Source organism: Monopterus albus, unplaced genomic scaffold, assembly GCF_001952655.1.
Source record: "Monopterus albus unplaced genomic scaffold, M_albus_1.0 scaffold29.1, whole genome shotgun sequence".
Taxonomy (NCBI): domain Eukaryota; kingdom Metazoa; phylum Chordata; class Actinopteri; order Synbranchiformes; family Synbranchidae; genus Monopterus; species Monopterus albus.
In genome coordinates, this window is record NW_018127909.1 from 2,668,713 (window position 1) to 2,676,288 (window position 7,576).

The following is a 7,576-nucleotide window of genomic DNA, read 5'->3' on the forward strand; positions in this document are numbered from 1 at the left end:
ACAACCGTCAAGTCAGCAGTCTTCCCCATGATTCTGAAGCCTACTAAGCCAGACTGAGACAATTTCAAGGCTGAGGAAACCTTTGCAGGTGTTTTGCATTAATTAGCTGACTAGATTGGGACACAAGGAGCCTACAATGTTGAATTCTGTCATGATATTCTAATTTTGTGAAATACTGGATTTGATTTTTTTTTGTCTTTAATCCATAATCATCAAAATTGAAACAAATAAAGGCTTGAAATATTTCACTTTGTGTGCAGTGAACTAATATAACATACAAGTTTCACTTTTTGAAACAAATTATTGAAATAAATGGACTTTTCCTCGATATTCTAATTTTTTGGCACATACCTGTAATCATAAGACTTTGTTGATTACTGGTGTAAAATTCACAAGCTACCCAGCAGTAATTCAAATTATAAGTATATCTTGTAGTTAATGTTAGTTCCACCTTGACCAGCTGCACCATTAAATGTGATGTACACAAAAATGCATCAATAATTATATCACAAAAATAAAATATATATTCATGTGTAATGTGCTATTCTGCATAATGAGTACATTTACTTTTTGTATTTTAAGTATATTTTGATGCTAATATTTTTGTACTTTCACATAAGTAACATTTTTATGTAGGACTTTTTCTTGCAACAGTATTTTTATACTTTGATATTTCTGCTTGTGTAGAGAATCTGAGTACTTCTTCCACCACTGCCTGGCTGATGACTGGAGGAAGCTAAACACAGTTTCCTTTCTCTCAGGTCTGTGGCCTTTGTCATGACCAATACCGTCACAAACCATTTGCTCACACACATTCCAAACTCGCACTCTGGTACTACGCTGCAGTCAAACGGTTCGAATTCTGTGTATCAGATGCATTATTCATTAGACTTTCATCATTAGACTTTGACTTAAGAAAATACCAACTAATAATAATTTATTGACAAACTATTTATTTTGGTGTTCACTTTTTCCTCACTGGCAAAACTCACACACGCGTAGGCCTGCACACAGAGACAGGTATCACCAGGTGGCACCAAAGTATGTTTCCATCAGTGTGCTCTGCAGCTGACACATACGTACCTACATCTACAGCTCTCTCCAAACTCTGCTGTCACTCCTCCTCTTCTTGTGTGAAATGTCATACAATGTCATTTCCCTCAAGTGAACAGAAATCAGGCACTACTGAAACAATCATGGGTCTGTACATATACCCTTTTAAAGTTATACAGCTCTAACCTTACTTCAGATTCTTATTAAGCAGTACTGTACCCTCGATTAAGCAGTTTATAAGGTACACTTAGCTAAAGTAAAACTACCACAGTCTAATACAACAATAAATCCTTCATGAAGGTGAGGATGTTCAGTATTTGCTGGAATTGTTTTGAATGGTGTTGATGGTGTTGTTGAAAGTTGTCTCAGGACACTTTACATAGTAAGGCCTGGACCTTACTATTATTAATACCATAGAGGAAAACCCAACAACTCCCCCTTGAGCAAGTACTGTGTGACAGCACGGAGATAAAACTCCCTTTAACGGAAGAAACAGACCCGGCTGTTGGTGGGCGGCCTTCTGCCTCGACTGGTTGGGGTTAGTGGATAAAGGAGAGAGAAGAGAAAAGCAACAAGACACAGCAAACACAACAGCAAACAATCAAACACTGGGCAGGTTGAAATGGACGGTGACTGCTCATCAGAGACATAGAGCTCCAGAGCCAGGGCTACCTGCAGAAAGGTACAGGGAGAGAGAGAGGACACACTACGGGAGAGAGGAGATGCAGATTTTGGAGGCTGCAGTTTGTGGTGTTGTTCAGTTGTATTGCAATATACTGACAGGTATTTCTATAGGTGTTTCTACAGCTATAGGCTAAATAACAAACACCTCTTTGAATAATGCAGCATTGCTCAACAGCAGCAGCCTCCAATGGTCCAATCGTATAAGCTGCATATGAGGTTAATGTGAATATTAACCATAAGATGGCACTAGAGTCATACTAATTCGGTCTTGAACAAAACCTCCTGCCTTCCAAATCCTTTCAGTGGTTGCTATGGCAACAGGTATGCTTTGCTACTCCTCCTGGAGGGTTTAACTATGCAAGGTCCTTGGCTCTACCTTCGTCTGCATTTGGGAAGGCTAATGGCTTTAGAATCACTTGTAGAAAATCACTTTTAAATTGAACAGAGGTTCAACAGAGCACTGAACTGAGCTGCTGTAACAGAGTTGGATAGAACATGCTTTTAATAGAAACAACATGACTCTGGATTTGACTAACCTGTAATGAAATCGTTTTTCTTTGTTTTATTTTGTTTTACTGAGGTACAGAGATGACCTATTTCATCTTGAAAGTTAAGTCACTGTAATTTCTCTCATGCCTTCTTCATTATGTCTGACACTTGTCCAGCTTCTCCCCACATGAATATTGTGTGTGGATAAAACTGCACCACTAAAAATGGCCATTAGCCTCACAAATACTTTGTCTAATTAATTTGGTGGTTCTCATTCTGACAAGACAGCTGAATTTCATTCTAGCCATCTAAAAGGGGCTGTTTGTAACACAATGGCAAGCAAACTGTATGGTACAGGGTAAGGATAGAAAATGGACAATTTCTGGTTAGTGAGAGCTGAAATGTGACATACTCAAAGATTTTGACCTACAATTTGTCCAATCCACAGGTAAACCAGGCTACTGCAGCAAGCAAGCACAGGCAGAAATAGGAAAGGTACAATAACAGCTAGAACTCTAACACAAAACACAATCTGACCAGTAACAGGAGGACAATACTCCCTCTATACTAAGACACTAATAACCCATTTGAGGAGTAGCGGGGAAGGCGAGGTCTCCTGAGCTGATGAGGTGAATAGGAACAGGTGTAGAGAGCAGACATAGCGAGGGTGTTGGTGGACAGGGATGACTGGCTCTGAAAATCAAACAGACAGAGTGAAACGGGCAGGGAGAGAAAGGGGAACGTTGCTGACATTTGCATGACAGAGAACCCTGAATTGAGCTGGTGGTGAATGTGACTTGTTCATGTCAACAGACCGATATGGCCAATCTGAGAGTCTTACTTTACTTTTGGCTAGTAACTACTGATGTGGTGCTCTTGAGCAAGGCACTTCACTCCCATTGTGTCCTGGTTCACACATTCTGGCTTCAAGGACACAATAACATAACAGGACTTTTAGATACAAAAGAAAGGAAAGAAAAGCAAGGTAAATAATGCTCTTAATATTCTTCATTGATTGGTAACAGTTTTACAAAGAGCAGACAGCAAATAGCTTTATTTCACTTAGGTCCAAAGACGGTGTTTTTCTTTCTACATTAGTGATGTATAAATGGATCTTCTGTTTTCCACTGAGTGACACTGCACACAAACATCTCTGAGCACCTTGCAGCATGTTGGCATCTTTCACAAACACACACAGGGGTTCATGGATCAGTCAGGGCTGGATGAAATGGCTAAAAAATAAAATCTATAAAACATCTCTACTTCTTTTTATTTATTATTTTAATCAGAATCAGATTTATTGGACAAGTATGTTAAGTACACAGGCAATTTGACTCCTTCTCACTGTGCTTTGTAAGACAAAAAGGAAAATATGTTTAAATAAGAAAAAAAGAAGACAATGTATTAATAAATGTTTTATATATATGCACACTGTGGCACAAAGAGAGTTTTAGATTTGTTTCAATAAAACGCAATAAGACAAAACACAAGTGAAATGGGCAGCATGGTGGCGCAGTGGTTAGCACCGTTGCCTCACAGCGAGAAGGTTCCGGGTTTGGGCCCCACCCCGGGACCTTTCTGTGTGGAGTTTGCATGTTCTCCCCTGTGCTTGCGTGGGTTCTCTCCGGGTACTCCGGCTTCCTCCCACAGTCCAAAGACATGCAGCTTAGGTTGATTGGTGTCTCTAAATTGCCCATAGGAGTATGTGTGTGTGGTTGTTCATCTATGTGTTAGGCCTGTGATGGATTGGCGACCTGTCCAGGGTGTACCCCGCCTTCGCCCAATTGCTGGCCGGGATTGGCTCCGGCCCCCCTTGTGACCCCGTTCGGGGATTTAGCGGTAGAAAATGAATGAAATGAACAACTGAAATGTGTTTCAATTTCTTGACACATCAGTTTGATGTCGGTACATAAACTATTGTTTACAAAACTAAAATCTATGTTGCCAGGAATCATTTGCATTTTGTAATAGAGAAAAACCTTTTATGCATGGTTCAAAATTTTCATGATAAGGCCGTCTTAGGCAAGGCTCACCAAGAGTGTGTGTTATCCCCACCTCTACCATTCATTACATCCTCTGACATTGGGCCTATGGACATGTTTGAATGATGCATTGTGTGATCTAGTTCCTTGGAAGCACATGAATCCTTTAATCAGCCCTCTTCTTATCAGCAACTTTCTCCTCAGTGTGCTGCAATGTTAATAACTAATGTAATACTCAAATAGCTCAAACAATTCTTCTGTCTTCATAAGTATGAGTAATGTTTACATTCAGTGTTTTCATACAGCATCCTCAGTGATGTCCAATCTGCTGTGGTGAGACAAGGCACTGGCAATCACAGTGTACCACTGCACAGATGTGTATTTATGTGTGAGGGGCATTGAGAAATGCTGCTAATATTTGTATATGGACCTACAGTATGCCTTCTGGCAATAGTCGTAGAAAAGAGAGCATGTAATTTGTTGCCATTTGTTCTCACTACTTACCAACACTATAACTTTTTGTGCTCCCTCAGAGCCATAAATGAATAAGAGTCTGAGATATTTCAGTCATATTACTATGATTTAGAAATGGGCCAAATGTCAAATGGTACAGAATTAGACTGACTGCCCCAGACTGAGTCAGCAGACAGGCTATTTGTCAAAAGTCTTTCTGCTGGATTTAGAAATGTAACTAGCGCTAATAGAGGCAGTGATACACAGATTCATATGCAGGCTGACAGGAATGTCCACAGTCTGAGTATGTGCACAGATTCCCACAGGCATTCCTCTCTTCTGGCCCTACCCTCTCTTCTTCTTCCTCCTAAATTCCCTCTAAATCTGTATCGCCTAGCTTAGAGTTAACAGCAGAGGTGGGGACTCCAGTCACATGACTTGGACTTTAGTCTTGATATAATCATAAAGACTTGTAACTCAACTTGGACAGGGGCAGATCTAGAAAATTTTGGATGGGGTGGCCAGGCTGGGGCACAGACTCAGAGAGGGGTGGTAAATTTGAAATGCGTGTTAAAGGTAAACTACACCCCTAGTTCCATGAACTAATAAACCATACATTATTTAAAAATGAAAATGCTTATTCTGTGTGAAAGTGAGAGAGACATGGTGCTTTCTTTAGCCAACTTTGGCTGCGCTCCTTATTTACTCCTGGTCGGTGACATCACATCTGCACATGGGTCCACCCCAACTGAGGTGACTCATGCTACTCCACAACAACACAATCAGAGAAATGAATGCAAATATTTAGCGGACAGTCAGGACTGCAGAAAGAATCACTGGTGCCAGCCTGCCCCCCATGGAGGACCTGTACACCTCATGGGCCAACAGGAGGGTAGAGAAGATTTCTGCAGACCCTTCACACCCTGTTTGAACTCCTCCCCTCTGGACGGCACTTCAGGTCACTGTACGCCAAGACGACCAGACAGAAAGACAGAAAGACAGTTTCTGCCCTCCGGCCATCACCCCTAGCCACCCCCATGGCTCTATCCATGGACTTGGACTTTAACAACAGTGATCTGGGCCTTCACTTGACTTTTAGCCCTTTGATTTGCAATGACTTGATATCATCCCTCGGCTCAGCCCGAACACTAAAATATTATGTTATGAAAAGTCCAGTGAATCAACCAGACAGCAGCCAGACACTGAACAGGCATGAGGGAACGGTGCGTCTCACAGCCCACACCAGCACATTAAGACATTTAGGTAAACAAGACTACTGCATTTTATATTTTGCCATTTTAAGTGACACATTTCTTTGGCAGTTTATTTTAAATGTAAATAGGCTACAGTAAGACTGCGGGGGCCTGTGCAGCCACTGTACTGTGTTTACAGGGAATAGGGGACTACAGTTTAACCATGGTGGTGATTTTTTTTTCTGGGTAAAAAGTGACCAATATCTATACAACATTGATATTAATATATGATTTATACATACTGTAGCGTCAGTCTGAACAAGCTGCCAAACACAACTCAAAGACTGTCTCTCTGTCTTGACCTTTCCTTGATGTGACACTTTTTAAAACTCTCCCCTCTGAGAAACCAAACCCTGCTATAATCAATAGCCTTAGCTTTCCCCTAAAGTATTTCACTAAAGAAACCAGGCGGTGCCAAGATTTAGTGGCACCGCAGCAATCTGCAAGCCGACAGTCTTTAAACTTCTCCATACTGACCAAACACAGCCTACATTAAGAAAAGTGTTAAATTAAGACAGACTCACGATTTAGTCTTAATACGAACTATTGACAAAAAACAAGACAAACTCCAAATGGTAACCTGTATAAAATCCACCAGGAGCAAAAACTCCTGAAGTTTGCAAACAGCATCCACAAAGTCTGACATGTCCTAAACCTTACCAGATTCTTCTGTGATTAGCCATGAACAGACCAGGCATGGATGTAATACATCCATGAGAACAGGCGCAGTACCTTTTTAAATCTGGGTGGTTGCTTTACTCAGACTTTAAAAGTCATTACAGAAGCTGGACCTAGTACTGCTCCTGTGGAGTTGGTGTAGTCGGTGTTCAATATGCAGAAACAAATCTCCTGTCTTTGTTAAGAAGGTATGTTTGTACTACATCTACTAGACTATAGGACTTACCTCCTCCATCTTGTCAGATAAAGGTCATTCTAGCAGAGACCACTGATTAATAGACTGCAGCCCAATATAACACCAGAGAACAAGTATTCCCAGAGTAGTCTGATCAGACCAAGTAGAGGAACATCAATTAGTGAAAAACAGAATTCATAGAGCTTATTGGGAAAGTTATTTGAACATTAACCTTGTTTGAATAACTATTCAGAAGGAATCAAGGATTTAAAAATGTATAGAAGAAGAACTGAACTTACCTTTTCAGTGGATACTGATATTGATGAAAAATGTGTCCCTTACTTTTGCTCATTATGATGTTTTGTTTCAATTCCTCTCATTTTTTTGTTTGTAGGCAGAAAGAAACATAAGAGTCTCAGAGAGGATGTATGGGCCTCATATGTACGCGTATGGTTAAATCTTTTTGTTTGTAGCCAGGCAGGAGAGGAGTTACTTCTCTAAAAGGTGAAGGGAAAGGTTAATGGCACCTCTCACCTATCATAGAGAACCTTACCTTCAGCTGCACAGGCTAATTGGATCAGTCATAAATGTCTCTAGTAGAGCAGTTTCATGGCAGGTGATACCCAAGATGTGATTTAGGCCCTGAGCTCTAATACAGTCATGCAGAAGATGTATTACAGTCCAGATATTTATGTTTTCTTTTGAGGGGTTTTTGCACTTATTAATAGTTGGACAGAGTTATCAACATTTAATTAATACTTGTGTCTACATGGAGAAAAGTTTTTATACTGTATATATATATATATATA

The 7,576-nt window shown here is 40.4% G+C and overlaps 1 long non-coding RNA gene across 2 annotated transcripts in view; it reads left to right on the plus strand.

Annotated features, from left to right (window-relative positions):
* Window positions 1–7,576, plus strand: part of LOC109957840 (uncharacterized) — a 71,049-nt gene that overhangs the window by 59,367 nt on the left and 4,106 nt on the right. The gene's annotated exons all lie outside the window — the stretch shown is intronic.